Raw genomic sequence first — 18,501 nt, 5'->3', positions numbered from 1 at the left:
AGCAGCGTCTCTAAACGCAAGCAGGCTCCTGGAAAACTTCACCTTTGCCCCAGGATGGCTCAGCCTCACATTTTTGGGGGCTGTGGGGTGCAGGCCATCACCCGTCCCCCATGCAGGGGTTTCCCCGGGAATCTATTCTCACACCACAGCTGGATGCTGCATTTTGAAGTCTTAATTCCAACTCTCTCTCAGTGGAAAATGTGCTTAACACTGAGCCATTCAATATGACTTAAGCACTTGCTTAAAGCTAAGCAAATGCTCAAGCATTCACCTGGCTAAGGATTCTTCCCTGAACAAGGAGTGAGACATGGTGTTTTTTAAACTGATTGATATATTTGGAGTAAGTCAGTATTAATGATCATGTAAATTAAAATCTGGAAGGCAGCCAACTTTTTAAAAGCTTCGTCTGACACTGCAACTCCTTGCAAATCGACTTTGTGTTCCAAAGATACCGACATGGAAATGCACTTTTACTCACAAATATTTCTGGGCACAGGATGTTTTTTACAAAAGCTCCAGCAATTACCCTGAAGAGGTGATCACGAGGGTCGAGTGACATTAAGACCAGTTTGGAATTTATTCAAAGCAACCAAAACATGCCCATCATTAATGAATTCTATTAAAAAATAATGATAATATACACTGATGTTCTTAGCTTTGTCCTTCTTACTGTGGCATGAACTGGGCTACAAGGAGAGCTGAGGATCTGCTCTGAATGTGTTGAAAGAAAATAGAGCCAGGGAAAACAAAACTGATGTGAAGAAAGACCAATAATTCTGTGTCACGTGTTAATCTCAGTGAGAAATAATGCTGTCAGGTTTTACCCTCACTGATTCCCATTTGGTACTCATCCAGGGAAGCTCAGCATGCCAGGAACTGGCATGTTGCATTAGTCAGGGCTTGTTGATCAGCCCCACTGAAGGACACAGAGCTGCCCTTATGTCTCACAGCATACTCAGATTAATTCACCTTAACAACATCCTAAGAGCAAAACGTGACTCTGCCTCCTTCGTCCTGCCAGTGCAGCAGGGAAATGAATGCTGCTAGTGATGACCCAGCTCAGAAATTCAGTTTTGTGGTGACTGGGTGTGTTTCAGGCTCCACCTTTCCTGCAATCCATGTGATGTTTGCTGTGCTTCCTCTTCCTCAAAGGAAGAAGTGACTCATGTGGGTGCAGGGATAGACAGACAGGGAGCTGGCATGGACTGCCTCAGACCAGAAGGTGGGGTGGCACCTTCCAAAACCTAAAAGGGCTCCAAGAGAGCTGGAAAGGGACTTTTCACAAGGGCATGGAGGGATAGGGCAAGGGGGAATGGCTTCAGACTGACAGAGGACGGGGTTGGATCAAATTTGAGGAAGGAATTCTTGTCTGTGAGGGTGGTGAGACCCTGGCACAGGTTGCCCAGAGAATCTGTGGCTACCCTGCCTCTGAAAGTGTTCAAAGCCAGGTTGGATGGGGTTTGGAGAAACCTGGTCTAGTGGAAGGTGTCCCTGCCCATGGCTGGGGATGGGATGAGATGACCATGAGGGTCCCTTCCAAGCCAAAGCACCGTCTGGTGCTGTGATCTGCTCGGGATGGGAGGGTTTGGGGTTTATCAGGAGGGCAGACACAGAGGGCTGGCAGAGTGATGCACAGGAAAGCCACTGTGGCACAGCCAAGGCTTTGTGCTGGATTTGACAGTGGTCACCCCAGAAAGACAAAAATGTCAGGATTTGGAGCAATCCACTCCCTTCCTGCATCTTTGCTGCTGACTCCACCAAAAGCCTGGATGGCCAACTAGTGCCAGAGCCACCAGCTCTTTCCCCTGCAGCACATCCACATGCCAGGGCATTGCCCCCAAGGGCACCTGAGAGCCCCAAATACACCCTCAGTGCAGGTATTTTTCACATCATCTCTGTCCTTCAGTGATGTCCCCTTGGCTCCATCTAAAGCTTTTCCAAGAGAGAGATCCCGGGGCTGCTGCGTAAACTAATCTTGTAAACGCTCCTCCTTTTTGCCCAGGCTATCAGAGCAAAATGTCTCTACAGTGCAGTACATTTATTAAAGTCCTAATGGAATTACAGTCCTCCCACCAAAAAGCCAGATGGTTGGTGTTTTTATGTTATTAGTTAATGCAATTTAGTATTAAAGTTTTGAGTTAAAAACAGTGTGTGTTGTTTTCTTTATGACATCTGCTTATATTCTGCCAGCAAGATGAAGTTATGTTTAAACAGGGCCTTTCTTTTATTAATGGAGTCAATTAAAAGGATGACCCAAAGGAAGGGGATATTCAGTTTTGGAAGCAATCACCTTTTATTACTGCGGGCAGTGCTGGCTCTGGGAGCTGCAATGCTGAGCATGCCCTGGAAAAGGCCCTCAATGTCCATCGTGTTTAACAGGCAGGGGGAATAAAACCTGCAGAGTGTCGCAAGGGACTTCATGTTTTTGAGGCCGTAAAACGTCTTCCTCACAGTGACTGGCAGCTGCCAGCGGCGTGCGTGGGTTTGAGGAGGGATGTCCTTGGGCAAAGAGCACTCTGATGGCCACAGGTCTGCTCAGTCCTCATCCTTCATTTCCAAACCCATCACACACGGTGCAAAGGCAACTCCAAGACTATTTCTCAGATGGGCAAAAGGCTCGATTGCACACAATGCCACTCTCTGCGTTTTATTCTCTCTCTTCTTTCTTCAGTTTATAGGTGCGTTTTATGATGTAGCGGCAAGGACAGGTCCCTCTCACTGATTTTAGCACAGTATTGGGAATGGAGAGGTGTTTCTGATCGTGGCAGGCTGCCCTGATGGTGGCAGAGAGAAGCTGTGAGGGGGAAGCAGGATGCTGTGCGGGAGGACCGGGCACAGCCTCCATTCCCAGGCTCTGGCTGCACCAGGACAAAGCCCAGGCTTCCCTGGCCAGCAGGGGTGATGGCTCCCTCAGCCTGGGGTCACCTACTTCCCCATGCTGGAGCTGCAGCCTGATGTAAAACTGCTCAAATTTACTGGCAGTCTCCTCTATATCAACCCCACAGCCCTTTTCATAGCACTGCCTTTGCTGACCTTTCACATTTAGGTTTAGGCAGAATGAAAGATAAAATCTTCATTCAATTCAGATAATTTTTAATCTTCTTTTTATTCTTTCTCTTTCCTTCCTTCCTTCCTTCCTTACTTTCTTTTTTTTTTTTTTTTTTAATGCACACATCCCCAAAAGCCATCCAAGCAGCGGCAATACCATGAAGCAAAAGCTCTCAGCAGTTATCATAGTTGTTCTGGAATGTGAAATTGTGAAATACCCGCAGCTATACGCTGGAAATATTACCATAGCATTTATGGACAGACACTGCCAAGAGAACTGGGCCAGATTTTGGCTGGGTTAGTCTCTAATCTCACTGAAGCCAGTGAGAAAAAGTCAAATTAAACCAGTGAGCACCTCAGCTGTAACTTGGTTGCTGTTTCCTGCATATTAACTTTGGTACTAAGTCAGTAACTATCTATTAAGAAAAAAATTCTGATCCATCTCAGACAGACAAAATGAATCATCAGAATAAAATGAAGTGAGGTTCGTTTCTTCTGCCTAAACATCAACCTTCTCCTGGCACATTCAGAGTGGATTTCATGGCTGCTGTTCTTAGAACAGAAAATGGGGTTCATTGAAAATGGGAATTTATCTGTAAAGCTGTTAACCTGCAAAGTAGAGCTTGATGCACAATAAGTACATATAATGTTTTCTATTGTATTGTATTGTATTGCATTGTATTGTATTGTATTGTATTGTATTGTATTGTATTCTATTCTATTCTATTCTATTCTATTCTATTCTATTCTATTCTATTCCATTCCATTCCATTCCATTCCATTCCATTCCATTCTGTTCCCCACCCCTGACAGTTCTCCTTGCCATGTGTGCACTAAGTGGTGCAGCTCACATCTGTCATGCATGGCAGGTTTCCTCTCCTGCCTCCTCTCCTCGGGCCTGGAGCTGGTTTGTGGCTCGATGCTTTGCATTGCTAATGATCAGCTTGTTAGATTTGATGTCTGTGCAGGAGAGGAATCCTCTGTGGCTGGGGGCTGTGGGATGTTGGACACTGGGGTGGTCTTGCAGGGGGTCTCTGTCACAGTGCTCTGAGAAGAGCGTGAAAAAGCTCACACCAAGCAAACAGCAGGTCCCTGCCTCTTATGGGCTGCTCAGACCTTGCCAAAGCAAAGGGTGACTGGTGGTTTTAGCAAAGCTTTTGGGCTAAGAAAGGTAGGAATGGTCATGGCTACGGAGTTTCTGCATCTGGGAATCTCAAGCAGCTTGATGCTATTAAGATGAGATTCACCAGTGCAGAAAAAAAGCAGAGCTTAACTTATCTTTTGCATGCCAGAAAAGCTTCAGCTTGGTTTTCCTTTCCTGTTTTCATATTCTGCAGTAGCTCACCTTGGAGCAGGCCTTGGGGAAGTGGTGGGGTGGCCCTGGGGCAGGGGGCACAGGGGCTGGGGTGATGTTCAGGGGGCACAGGACTGTTCCCCTCCATGTAGCTCTCACTCCACTCAGTGCTCATCTCCACAAATCCCCAGGCTCCTCATCCCAGCAGCAAAGGCTCTCCATGAACCCCCAGCTAGCTGGGAGTCAGGCTGGGGACTCTTGGCTGTCTTGGGCTCCTGCACCCTTCAGGGGCTACATCTTGGCAAGAGAGGGTCAGAAGAAGCTACCTGAGCTCCCTGAGATGCCCACACCAAGGTTTGTGCCCCAGTATTTGCTCCTCAGTGCCTCTGCAGCAGGGAATCTCATCTGCACCAGCCAGGCTGCCCTCCTGGTGGTGGGGATCAGGCAGCTGATCGATAAAATGGAGCCTGGCCAGACGTTCAGCTGGAGATGAAACTCCCTTCTCCTTGGAAAATATTCTTTTTTTCTTTTCCCTTCACTTGAAGCACTTCCTGTAAACCAGAAGATATATGGCTGTTTCAAAGAGTTTTAGTACTTTTACCAGTAACTCCACGGCGCTGCTCTGAAGAGGAGAGGCACTGCGGGTGAAGGAGTGCTTGGCAGTTTAGAAGATTTAATAGAAGTCGATTTTACACTTACACACATTAACATTCACACGGTCTTGATAAGGAAAAAAAAAACACTGTCCAGTATTCTTGCAGCTACATGATGCTGTTTGCCAAAGTCTTTAGTTATAATTAGTCAGATTAAACCCCATCCATAGATAGCTTCAACTCCATCCAGAAAAGCTACCTCACTTTCTATTTTTACAAGCCCTGCTGACAATAAGTACTCTCACATCTGACAGGATATATTGTCTTTGCCCATTGCCTCTTATAACCTGACAGTGAAAAATGTACACTTCAGCATCCAGGGAGTCGTTTGTTACCTCTCCACTTCCTTCTAATTAATGAAAACATAAGGGAAGAAACAATAACTGGGTCTACTGTTCAGGCAGAAAATGATTATTGCTTGGATGAAATAAAAAAAAATATTTTTGGCACCTGATTGCCTCAGCAATGACATAATCAGCAGGGATTTTTACTGACTATGCAATAAAGCTGCATATAACTATAAATGCAAAATGCTTAAAGGGTTTCCCCCCCTCCTTCCTTTGCATGGAGTTGCACCTACCATAAAGGCTATCTTAAAGGTGATAAAAATGAGGTGCTTTGTAGACAAATGGTCTTGTTACAGAGAAGTGAGAGATTGGACCCAAAAAGCAGTCTAGCCTGGCTTCACTCAGGGAGATGTGTGGTTTGGCATGCAGCACTTAGATTGCTGTATTTGGGCCAGGGAGAATATTTTTTGTACTGGTACATGGGAAAATGATTGATACAGATGAAACCTGGAATCCAGCAGAGCACTTCACAGGCTTTAACTCCAACACTAGTCAGTGGAGGGCCTGGGGGCCATGGGCCTTGGGAATTAACGTTCCTTGACACAAAATGAGTTTCCCCACTGGCTCTGGAGTTTCTTCTGTGAAAGGTGGGGATTTCTCAGCCTTTTTTAAAAATTTTGTTGCTTTTCATGAGCACTAAACCTGGCCAGAGCATTTTTGCTTGAGATCTACCTGCAAAACATCTCTGGGGTATCCAAACTTGTTTCAGAAATCTGATTTTTCCATTCATCATCCATTCCTTGAGACTTTTCACAGAAATGTCCTGAATATAATGACTGTCCTGACCTCCATAAACACAGGGCAGTATTTTCTCAGTTGATCAAAATTGCTGAAATGCTGCTATTCCATTTCCCAGGAAGCAAGCTGCAGAGAGCTATTGGGATGAGAACAGATGTCTTCATTACCCACCAGAAGTAAATGGAAAACCAGTGCAACCAAGGGAAAAGAAAGAGAACAGCAGTGATATGTTGATATTCTGGTTGTTGCTGAGCGGTTCTTTATTGCCTACTCTTGAAGGAGACTATGAACGGTGCAAGATGCTTTAGGACACCCAGGTGCTAAACCCAGGCCTCAAGTAACCTGTGACTGTGTTTCATTTTCACTGTAAATCCAATCTTTGGCTTGCATCAAAGTTTAAGCAACATATCAAACTGGAAAAGTGTGATTATTGGCTGGAGACAGCGGCCTGCGAGGATGGATGCATGGCTACCTATGAGTAACTCACCCAGAAGAGGCTGAAAGTCTTTTATACTGTCAGGAAGAGGGTGGGTACTCAAGTTAATAATTGTGATGCACAGCCAGAAATAATTAGAGACTGCAAGACTGGCAATCATAAATTACTTTTCTTTTAATAACATAACGAAGGCAGAGTTGCAGAGGTAATAGAAAAGTGCAGCTCAAGCAGAGAAGTTCAAATGAAAAAATCAAGGCCAAATCCATTTCTTTAATTCCTTTCTCTCACAAAGGACAATAAAATATTCACGGTTTCCAATTAAATAACTTTAACTATGGGTGATTTTTTCCACAGCTAACTCGTCTAAGGGAGAGAAAGAAATAAAATCTTAAAGGGGAGCTCCACAGCCTATTTAAATGTATTGAGTATGGCACTGGAAGGATTTCCTCCACATCTGCAGGGGAATGCCCTGACCAGGTGATGGTGGTTTTAGGCAGGAGTGGCTCTGGTCTAGCAAGCTGATTTAGGTTTGAAATTCCAGGAGAAATTCTGGATACTGGCCAGGGATGCTAATGGGAGCACCAAAAGCATTATTATCCTGTGGGGTTTCCTTGGGACTCATCAAAGTGGTAGTTCTGGTGTTGCTGGAGACACACTGCCAACCTCCTGCCCAGCTTGCTCCCAGAGCTAGTGCAGGAGACATTAACAGGCTGGACACAACTGCCTAAGCTGGCATGGGACAAACTATCCCTGATTTAGTGCACATCTTTAGAAGCTGGATTTGGGAGAGATGAACCCTGAGAGCAGCAGCATGGAGACTGCTGGTGTTTCAGTTCAGTATGCAGAGAGCAGCAGAGTTTGGAGTGCCAGAAACAAGATCATTGGAATCTGCTGGGTTGATGTTATCCATTGCAGTGATTTTCTTTAATTACAGCAGAGGCTGAACATCCTTTTGTCTGTACAGTATGACAGACTTATTAAATATAATGTAAAGCTTGAAATGTAACAAAAGGAGGTGAAATGATTCCTAAATCATTGTGATTCCTTTGGAAAAGAGGAAAGGCTTTGCTTCTGTGCCCAGACCTATCTTGCAGAGATAATATCAGTATTTGAATTACAGTAGTATCTTAAAGTCCTGAACTCAAGGTTCAGTTATCTTGGGTGGCATCAAGAAAAAAAAAATACAGTCTTTCTCATGGATATAATTAAATATAGTTTAATATATTTTCCAGTATGAATGTAAACATGTCTGAGCCAAAAAAGGGCTCAATTTGAGTTTTACAAATAATGTAGGCTGGAGGTTCCTGTGTGACTTTTAAGTAGGAGTCTGTAATTTGTTCTACTTTAATTTGACCCATCCATCTTGATGGGTAGTCTCATTAATGCAGCACAGTTTTACATCAGAAATATCCCCTTTGAATGATATGAAGCCTAATGCATTCCTCCCACGCTGGAATAAACATTACATGTGGTAAATATTACATCTGGTGATCCTTAACATAACTGATCGATCATCAATTTTCAAAAAGGGAAACCATCATTGGGTAGAAAACAGATCAGCTATTGAGCCAGGCAATTACCTTCCTCCTCAATGAGATGCTTCCTGCCAAACCAGAAAGAAATAGCTATTTGGCAGACCAGTAAATGTAACTAATACCTCCAGGACATGTTGGACAAAATTCTGTGTTAATAGTGCTCCAAGGACTGGAAAAGACTCTGGGACTGAGGTACATGTCACATTACTGGCATGAAAATCACTTCATGGCGGTGCAGGGCCCTGCTCTGAGCAAAGAGCTGTCACCACTAGGAGTGGTACCTGTCGACTTCAAGGCTTCTGGGAGGACCAGCAATGTCCTCCCTGCCTCCATCGGGGCAGTTTCCTGCACGGGGAACACGGTGTCGAGACACACTGCTCATGGTGGCACTGGGAACAGAGATGGGTGGCAGGAGCAGGCAGGAATGGCTTTTCCATCAGGAGCTCATTCCCATTTGGCCACCTACACCACCAGCACCACCCCATCCTGGGTTTCTTTTGCAGGACAAAATGAACCAGGTGTTACCTGAGTTTCCTGAGACTGTCTGCAAGTGCTGTTCTCACCAATAAGAGGAGAATTAATCCTCTGCTGTGGGTGACTGGTTGACTCTTTCTACAGGAATTTCAAATGTTTGGCTCCATTCTCCTGCCCCTTGAGTTGTGGCTGCTGGGCTCAGCAAGCTGCTGCTGCCTCCAACTCATGCTGGAGACCTCAGCCTCCAGCTAAAGGCAGCATGAAAGAAGTCCTTCACCAAAATGAGATTATCAGGTGTCACAATCCGGGTTGCTCCTTTATAAGATGTATGTCTGTTTACACCAAACCCTTTGCTGGTGACTGAAATATATCAAAGGGACACTGCCAAGGGGTTTTGGGCCATGGGTTTGACCTACCTTAAAGTAGCTCTTATTAAATGGGATATTTCTTTAAAATCAAGATGTTTTTTGGGGTGGTTTTTTTGAGTAAACTTGCTCTTGTAAATTTGATGTCTGCAATTAAAGAAACATGGGGGGGGGGGGGGGGAAAGTCCTGATTGAAATAGGAAGAAAAATGTTGTGTTATCTTGTTAGAGTGCACAGCAATCCAGGCATTTCTCCTTTAGCAGCCCCAAGCCTGAATAGCTGGAGCAGCCTGTTGCAGGAGCTGCACTGTCATCACTGCTGAGCCTGATACACACGCAGAGAGATTCTGGCATCAAGCTCGCTTCCATTAACATATTTTTTCTATGAATGGCACTGTTTGTCCTGCAGAGTGGAAAATCCCTCTGCCTGAAAAAATGGTCTCGAGGGACCACCTCTAAAAGGGGAGGAAGAAATTTATTCATCCAGGCTCACACGGTCTTGGTCCCTCTGCTGAGAATGACAACTAGTGTGACTCTGTGTGTCAGCAGAGGTCCTGGCACAGGAGCTGGGATGAGAAATATGGGGTAATTTGAAGTTGACATTAAAACCTGTCACCATCGAAAACAGCAGGGAGGAAAAAAAAAAATTAAAAAAAAATAAAAAACCCAAACAACAATATTTGCTAAAAGGCAGGAGATAAAATCACTAGATGAAATTGCTGCTTCGGAATGACCTTCTAAAAATACCTGCGGTGATCCGTCTGGGTGGCTGGAGAGCTGCGAGCCGGGGAGGCGGCGACTCCGCTCTGAAGCCGGGTCCTCCCCGGAGGAAGGCAATTTGCACATTACAAAAACAGTGTCCCCAAATAAATTACGGCCATAATGAGCCACAAAGACAGCAGACAAAAGGAGCCCTTTCCTTGTAAACAAAGTAGCGGGAGGGAAAGCTCCAGCTCCAGCCTCAGCCAAGAGTCTGGTCGTTATCTCTCATTAGCACAAAGGTTAACGAAGAAAATATTAGGCTGGGGATGCAGTTTGGGCAGACCCAGGCAGTTTCTCTTGGTGCAGCTGCCAGTGTGTGTCCCAGGCATCTTCCCTACAAAACAGGCAATGATTCAGCTGCTGCTCCACTTTCCCTGCATCCAGTGACACCTACTTGAGTTTCCCGGGGAGCTCTGTGCCGCAGGAACTTGTTTGCACTTCCCACTGCCTCCCAACAAGGGTGACATTCCTGATGGACTCATGGCAGGGCTGCACTTCCTATTCCTCGATTAAATTCCTTTTCATTTCGCAGCCTCTTTGCTTTAGGAGCACAAATATGCCACTGGGTACAGATCACCCCACGGGCCCACGTACACTCTTAATTTCCAATGCATTAGCAGCACACTCCAAAAACTCCATTCCAAGACACAGACAATAAAAATGAATTAACTGAACAGTCATTAGGATATAATCTGGTAGCGTTAAGGTGAGTCACAATATAATTACCATTATTTCTAATGGAGTTACCGTGCCATTACTGCAGAACAACACACCTCACCCCTGCCATGGAACGGGCACACACCTCACTGCACTCACTGTGGGACACACTCAATTCCAGGACAAAATTCAAGGAGACATCCAGGACTTGTTTGGAAAACTGTAGCCCCAAGTCAGGTGCAAAACCCACAGATGCTTTCAGAGGCTGGACTTAGAAAATCTGGGTCTGTGCCACTGGCATCAAAATGAGCCATTTATTGACTGCAGTGAGCTTTGGATGATGACCCTCAGGCTCCTTGGCATGGATTCCTAAAGGAAGGTGGATTGGGCATTCACAATCTGTGGGCATTTCACTAAGTTTTGAACATGAAAGCCATATTTAATCACATTCATGGGAGGAATAGGCAACAGAAGGACTTTGACTTCTATCTATGCAGCAACAGATGTGGCTGAGGAAAAGGCTGAGACTCCTAATGCCCCCAGAAAGAGAAGGTTGGGGCAGCTGCTCTCTGCTTCAACCTCCAAGGACACCTTTGGCTTTAGCATTGTCCTTCACAGGTCTGGGGTTTTTTCTCTCAGGACTCCTGGTTTAAAAAGTGGTCAGTGAACTTCTCAAAATATTCATTTCTCTTCTAGTTTTGGGGCCTGTTGGCTGGTTCCTGAGGGATTCTCAGGAATAAGGAGCTGGCAAAAACAGGAAATATGGATAGTGACATAAATGTATTCTGCTAATGCTGTAAATTAGTCATCTCAAATATGTATTTAATATAATAAATTTGGAAGAGAGCTTCTGTAGGTTAAGTGGCAAGTGGCAGCACTTTTAATGAGGATTAATATACATACAGGTCCTACAGATTTGTTAAAATTCAATAAATATTTATTATAATCCACCGGTTCTTAGCTTACACTTGAATAAATTGGTTAAAGTTAAATAAATAGAGAAGCATGACCGAAAGGAATGGACAAAATCCCTTTGCTGCCACTGTAAATTCATGGCTCACGGGGGCTATGACCCAACTCAACCAGGTTTACTTAGGTTTCTTGGATCTTTCAGAAGAACTTTCCCCCATATTTAGTGATAAATTACTTCCTCCTGTCAGTGCAACATGGTGCACACTCTGCTGTGGCACTGCTGCTCATTCCCATCCTTCATGGTTCAACTTCTTCTTCCCCATCATTACGTCTTTGCCCATGATAACCTTTGCCACGACACTGTCTCACTGATATTTTCTTAGCCTTCCTGGACCCTTTTCCTACTGCTGTCATGCACAGGTTTGCAGTGAATATTTCCTCATTCCCATGTGACAGATAATAATGTTTTTCTTAATTGCTAATCACGTCTATTAGTGAGTTACTTGCAGGAGAACAGTTAATTCCAGATCGCATAGAAATTCTGCAGAAGGGCTGAGGGTACGTGCTGTGCTTCCCAGGTGACTCCCAAACCTCAGGCCCTGTGAGCTGGTGAACCCTGCACACCAACACTGTGTCTAGAAGTTCTGTGGCTTCACTCCCAGCCCTGCAAAGGGACAAAAGAAGAGAAGATGTTATTTGTATGGGAGAGGTTGACCCCCAGTCATAGCCATGCATACAAGTCCTGTATCCTGCATTTGGGTGGGAACACAGACCCTGTAGGAAAGGTGAACTTACAGAAGGTTTGATCTGAGCACTGGGCACAAAGCTGCAGGCACAGGTCCCTCAAAGATGTCTCACCTGCTCCTGGCCAAGCAGCAAAACCTCACAATGCCCCTGGCTGCAGGGGGTGGCTTGATTTTAATGCCACGGTGCTGCTGGAGTTTCTTGGCTCAGACACTGTGAGAAATTCAGAAGTAGTCTCCTAGATTAGATAACGGTGGTGGGGTGACCCTCAGAGCCAGGCAGTCCCAAGAACTTCAGGAAATTGAAGTGAAGGCAGACGTAAGGGCTGAGTGAGAGCCTGAGGCATCCTCAGCACAGCCTGACAGCGAGATAACGGCGGGGGAGAGAGAGGCAGGGAGGGGGTAAAATGAAGCAGTGAGCATTTGTAAATGGGACTCCTCAGGAACTGAACATGATTGCCTAAAAACTCCTGCACTGCCTCTGAACAGCTGCTTTCCCTGTGCTAAATAAATCATGCGTCTTGTTACCTTAGCCTGTACGCACGAAAAGATGTGTTTGAGCAATAAAGCGCAGAGCCCTTCCAGCACTCTGCTTTTCCCACCAGCCTGTGCATCTCCCATCTCAGCTCCTGATCCAGTTTCTCCCCATCCTCCCCCAGTTCCTCTGCCCCCAAACCAGTCTGCACAGCCCAGGCTCTGGCCAGCCACCAGCAGTGACCCCAGGCACTCCCAGTCTGAGATTTGCAGCGAGGAGGAGCCTGGTGGGAGAACTTGAGAGCATTTTTGTGCTCCGTGGGAGGAGTGGAGGTGCTCAAGGGGACCTGGATCCTCTCCACCAGTGTGTCCCTGCTGCAGCCCTCATTCCTCCAAGGATGCTCTTCTTGCTGCTTTGAAACCTCTCTGAGGACAGTGTCCTGCACCAGGCTGCTCCTGTGGGTGCAAAGGGCACTGCTGCATTTCAGGAGTGAGTTATGGGCCTTCTCAGAGGAATGTTGCAGAGCTCCACGACCACCAGGAGATATTTCTGTAGAATGCACCAAGCCACAAGTGCTCTTTTTTGCTGTTAAGCACCACCAGAGTTAGTCTGGGAGGGGCGGGAGGCATGCTTGCTCAAGAAGATGTGGAAAGCCAATTACAAGTTCTTATATAAATCCAAATGTGTCTTCCTAAATACGCTGCCTCTCAAAATGAGGCTGAGATTTAGTCTTCACAATAAGCCTGAACTGTGAACTTTTTTAATTTGCACATGGTTTCAGGAAATCTAACTCATCCTATAAAAAAAAACCAACCCACCCCACTTTGAAAAAAACAAAAAGCAACAGCGCTCTTTAGCTTGTTTCTTTATTCCAGGAGCAGAGTAATTTATGTACTCATTTAATTTTGTTCTGCCACAAACAAAACCACAGTATATAATGCAATCCCTGTTGCTGGAACACGTATTGTTGGAAGGACATTGGAGAAGACATAAATGTCCCTGACACAAAAGAAGATCCCAGGTTTCAGAGACATCAGACAGATTGGAAAATATGGGGAGTTTGGTTAAATTTATGAGTGGTCCTTTGTTCTTTCCCTCAGAGTATGATGGCATAATCTTTTAAAACTACAGTAAGAGCCAAGTATCTGAGAGATGGGTGCTTTAAAAGCAAACAGCACTATGAAAATATTTTGTTCTGTATTTTTGCCCACTGTACATTTTGCTCCAGCAATGAAAAGAAAACACCCTCAAATAATTAAAAAACATTTGTGTTGGGAGGTGAGGTGGATAGTGTCTTCAGGGAAATACCTTCCAAAACAAGAGTATTATATTACACATGCAAACATCATGCTGGATTTGCATATATGTGCATACAGAGAGAGACACAGCCTCCCAGCCAACCCCTGGAACAGCCATATTTCATCCTTGTGAGAGCATCCCACAGCTGGATTCCACAGCATCTGAAAAGTCCAGGGCAAACCCAACCCTCACATCTCGCTGAGCAAAAAAAAAAAAGCCCCCAACATGTGAATGGACTTAAGTGAGCTGTGGGTAACTGGCTCAGTTATCTCTAATGTCACTGTTTCATCTGCCAACAGTGAGAGGCTGATAAGCCCTGGAGGAACAGCCCCAGCACCCCCAGCTGTTCCTTCCCTTCCCAGGCGGAGCAACTCCTTCTCCTGCCTCAGTTTCCCAACTAAACAGGGGACACCAACACAACACTGCTTCCCACACTGGGGTTTTCAGGGGAAAAGGTGTCACTACTGCGCTGCCAATGAACACCACTTCCATTTGTCATCAAATTTATTTTCTCCCTCTCGTTAGAAACACCAAATGAAAGGGAAAAAACCTAGCTCACCTTTTTCATCATATGGCCTGAATTGTGTGTGTCACACAGATGGGTTATGTCTGTGTGCAGCAGAGAAGGTTGGAGCTGGCCTCTGGGAGAAGCTGAGATGTGTTTTTAAGCACTGTAACGTTGCAAAATGGTGATGCAATTGCTGTTTTCATCTTCCCTCCATCCTTCCTTGCCAGTGGGGCTGAGACTTTCTTAAGTAATGGCAAATTTTGCAAAGCGCTGTGTTACTGGAGAGGTGGGACCCTGAAAAAAAAAAGTGATTTTTATTTAAAAAATAGAACTTGAAAAACCAGAAGGAAAATGAAATAAACCCTTTTCTTTTGGATTAAACTGTGTATTATATGATGTAAAAGCCTGATCTCATGATGACTTTGGGGACTTTGCAGGCAAGTCCAAAGCCCAGAGTTGGTCTTTCCCAATTATTAATAAAAGAGAAAGAAAAAAAAAAAGAAAGAAAAAAAAAGGTTGCTTTTATAAAATAAAGAATAACTCATTTTTCACTAAGTGTTTGGAGTAGTTTTTGGTAAGAACATGCCAAATTGTCAGAAGCTTAATTTTTTGAAAGAATTTATCTGTGTTGAGACAACCCATTGGCAAAAGCTAATTCCACCTACTGATGGAATTTCGTTTCAAAGTAGAAAAAGAAAAAAAGACAAGAAAGGGAGAAGGCACATCCCCAGAAACCTTATCAGCTAGGAACAGGACAGAGCCACACTCAGGCTTCTGTGCCAATAAAAAATTAATTATTCATACAAGTTCCTATGGAGAACAGAGGAACACCAAGCACTGGGTGACCAAGAGCCTCCTCAGCACCAGGGAGGTGGGAAGGGCCAGCAGGTTTTTGGGAGGTGCATTGGGCATTCCAGGAGCTCCCCTGAGCCAGAGGTGTTTGAGGTGCTGCAAAGGGGAATGGGCTGCATGGTTCAGTCAGTTTGGCTTCATCCCAGGACAGTGCAGCATCTTCTGCAGGATGTGAAGACCTGACTGACCTGACTCATTTCACAGGGTATTGGCCAGTCTTATGGTTTGAGATCAGATTTTGGCCCAAAGAAAACAAGAACTCAATTAGAAAAATGCTCCAATCAAGCCAATAATCCGCATTTTTAGTTTTTATTATTGGAAATATTTATATTACAGTAGCTTGGTATTTTAAAGGGCTATAAATGCATTTTTATATAATCAGCATTTTTAAAAGTCTATAAACATCCACTATGTTTGCCTAATGCACTATAAAAACTTCCAAAGGAGCTGTTATTATCCAACTTGTCACCTCACACAGGCTCCGAGGAGGAATTTTTTTTTTTCTTGTCTGCTGTTAATAAAATGAAGCAAACCATTAACAGCTTTGGAGCTGAAGGGAGAAGCAAAGGGGTTTGTAATCTTGGACTCCAAAGGAAACGTCTGCAGCTTTGCTCCTCACCTCTTTGAGATTCCCAACACGCAACAACAATTTTAAACAGACAAAATCAGTTTAGGTTACATAAATTCAAAAGCCCGAGCCTGGTTCTTTTAAAGTAACATCTTGCATTTTGTTTGGAGTGTTGCAATCTCTCACATATCGCTTTGAACTGGCTCAGTTTTACAGGCTGCCGTGCAGCTTCCTCAGGTTTCTTCGTTTAGAGGAGTTTTAATGCAGAATTATTATGTGCACACATGAATATATTATTAGGCATATGTGTATATATGTATGCAAATATATATATACACACACACATATATATAAAGCCCGTCTGACGGTGGTGGTTGCACATCCAGGCCCCATCTCTCCCAGCACTCCCTGCATCCCAAACTCCCAGCATTATCATGGAACAAGCCCCAGACCAAGTCCTGATAAAAACATGCACGTACTTTGGAGGGAACACAGATATTTTAGTCCCATTAGGAGCTCAAGGGTCAGTGTGGTTTGTAAAGCAATTAGTGAAGAGAAGAAATCTGCGTGCAAAACCCAGGTTTGGGTTTTAAACAACCTCTCGATTCACATCTCAGAGATTTGCTGTTGGTTCAGATCCCTTTATAGTTTGCTCCTGTTCCCAACATATCTCGGTGTCGGGATGGATTCTCAACCCCGGGGAACCTGTCAGGGATGTGATAACAACTCTCTCAATCCAAAGAAGGGCATGGTTGTGCCTCTAACAGTGAGTGGTTCTTGAGAGCTCCCGGGTGGCCGGGGCAGGGTCCTGCTGGGGCACAGGGAGCCACACACCCTGGGCACTTTGTGATTTCAGACGTGCCCCAAAACAGGTGTGAGAACCTGTTGCTCCTGGCACTCAGGTTCTCAAAAGCCCCAAGTGCTCCCCAGGGAGTACGGGGCAATGTTCCCTTGTGCTGGCTGGGCTGGTATTTTGGGTAAGGCCTTCATGGGATGATCCTGAGGTGAGTCAGGGTGGAGAAGGGCTTCCATGGCTTCAGTTATTGAAAGGGCATGGGCTGGGAAAGCACTGACAGTCCTGAGTGATGCCCAGGGAGGAACAGCTTGGACATCCCTGCAACAATGGAGAAAGGGAGGAGAAAACCCAACAGTGGTGTATGTCATTGTGGAGAAATTCCCAGCTGTTCCATGGGGAAATGAGCTGAGGGTGCAGAGGGGACGGCGGTGGTCACAAGGACCATGTTGGGGCAGAGGAGTGGGGACGGGGGAGAGGTTTCCTACAATTTCTGTCCCCAGTGCCAGTCCCATGAGGGATGGCAAGTTTGGTTCCTGGGGTCAGACGGAGCTGCCTGAGGGCTGCTCTGTGTTGTGGTCACTGCAGAGATGGCTCTGGCACCACAGGGACACCAGACTTTGTGGTTTTGCTGCCACACACCTGTCCTGGGCTGTCCAAACAGAGATGGTGTGGAGCAGCCTGTCCTTGGGAGTGGGGAGCAGCAGAGGGGAATCCAGTTCCCAGCCCAGGCTCAGGCTGAGACAGAGAAAAAGCCAAAGCAGCCCAGGACAGAGAAGCAGACACGTCACTGGGAGTGGCTATTTCTGCCATTGTCCTCAGAGCTGGGGACCTCTGGGAGCACAGGGAAGCACCTCTGGGAGCTCCTGGGAGCCTTTCCCACCTCATGGCACTATGGGGTGGTTCCTGCAGGCATTTCCTATCCTCAGATGTCTGGTTATCAGCTCCCAGCCAGTCTAACAGCCTCAGACGTGTGTTGCCTGATGTGTCTCACAGATGTCCTAGGTGGGGGTGTCCGTCAGGGGTGTCGCTGTGGGTGGCTGTCCCTGTCACACACCGCTCCACACCCATGGATTGCTGATAGGAGCAGAGGGTGCTGGGCACCTCACCAGGCATGTGCAAACTTCCCCACCCAGATCCAAATCCAGCCACCACCACCACCCAAGCATCCATCACCAGGTGCTGGCTCCTCCAGCCCTGATCCCCCAGAGCCCATGCACAGTGCTGGTCTGTCAGCAGCATGAGGTGCCCCTGGGTTCTGAGATGTCGTGGTCCTGCTGGGGAGCCTCAGTGAGGGATAGAGACCTGGAGAGAGCTTGGCAGGGAGGGACATGGGATTGGGGAGGGGCTCCAGAATGCGGGGCTGCTGCAAGCAAGCAGGACAGGTTGGCTGAGTGCAGCCTTTGCCAGGTCTGTCATCATTTATCTGCTCTCCCCAGGGCCCTGGACATCTTCTCTTGGAATCTGGGTCTAACTCAAGTCTCTAGAGATGTTTGCTTGCTTCTCCAGGCACAAACCAAGGGCAGTGCCTGTGCTGCCAAAATCTCCCCTCCTTGCTGTACCGCTGGATGAAACTTTGCGGGTTGGAAAGATCCTGTGGCCTCATAAGCCAGGAGACACCGCTGTGCTGGTGATCCACATTAACCCACCCTGACAGGGGGGTTTCCCTGCCTGGCAATGAGGCTCCCCAAAGCTCTTCATGCAGAGCAGAAAGTCCAACACCTTCCCAGCCTTCAGCACCTCTGGAGACACAGGACAGACGTGGCCAGACAATGAGGTGCCCAGGACATTATGGTGAAGGACTCGGCCCCAGCATGAGGTTTTTGAAAAGCAGTTCTTCCTTCTGTAAGGTGAAAATCAGGATCTTTTGAGCTTCTTCCCCACCTTCTCGCCTGGAAACCTTTCTACCATGGAGGAAGAAATACAAATGAAAGAAAAGGAGAAGAAAAGAACCAAAGCGGGAGACAGCCAAAGGTTTTCCGTCATGGACAAGGTCTCCGCGCTGTGTCTCCCAACGCTGGCACTTACCAAACATAGCCAGGG

Source organism: Pseudopodoces humilis, chromosome 19 (assembly GCF_049639895.1).
Source record: "Pseudopodoces humilis isolate 2021_Gansu_Grassland_sample_001 chromosome 19, ASM4963989v1, whole genome shotgun sequence".
NCBI lineage: Eukaryota > Metazoa > Chordata > Aves > Passeriformes > Paridae > Pseudopodoces > Pseudopodoces humilis.
Note: the sequence above shows the minus strand (reverse complement) of the source record.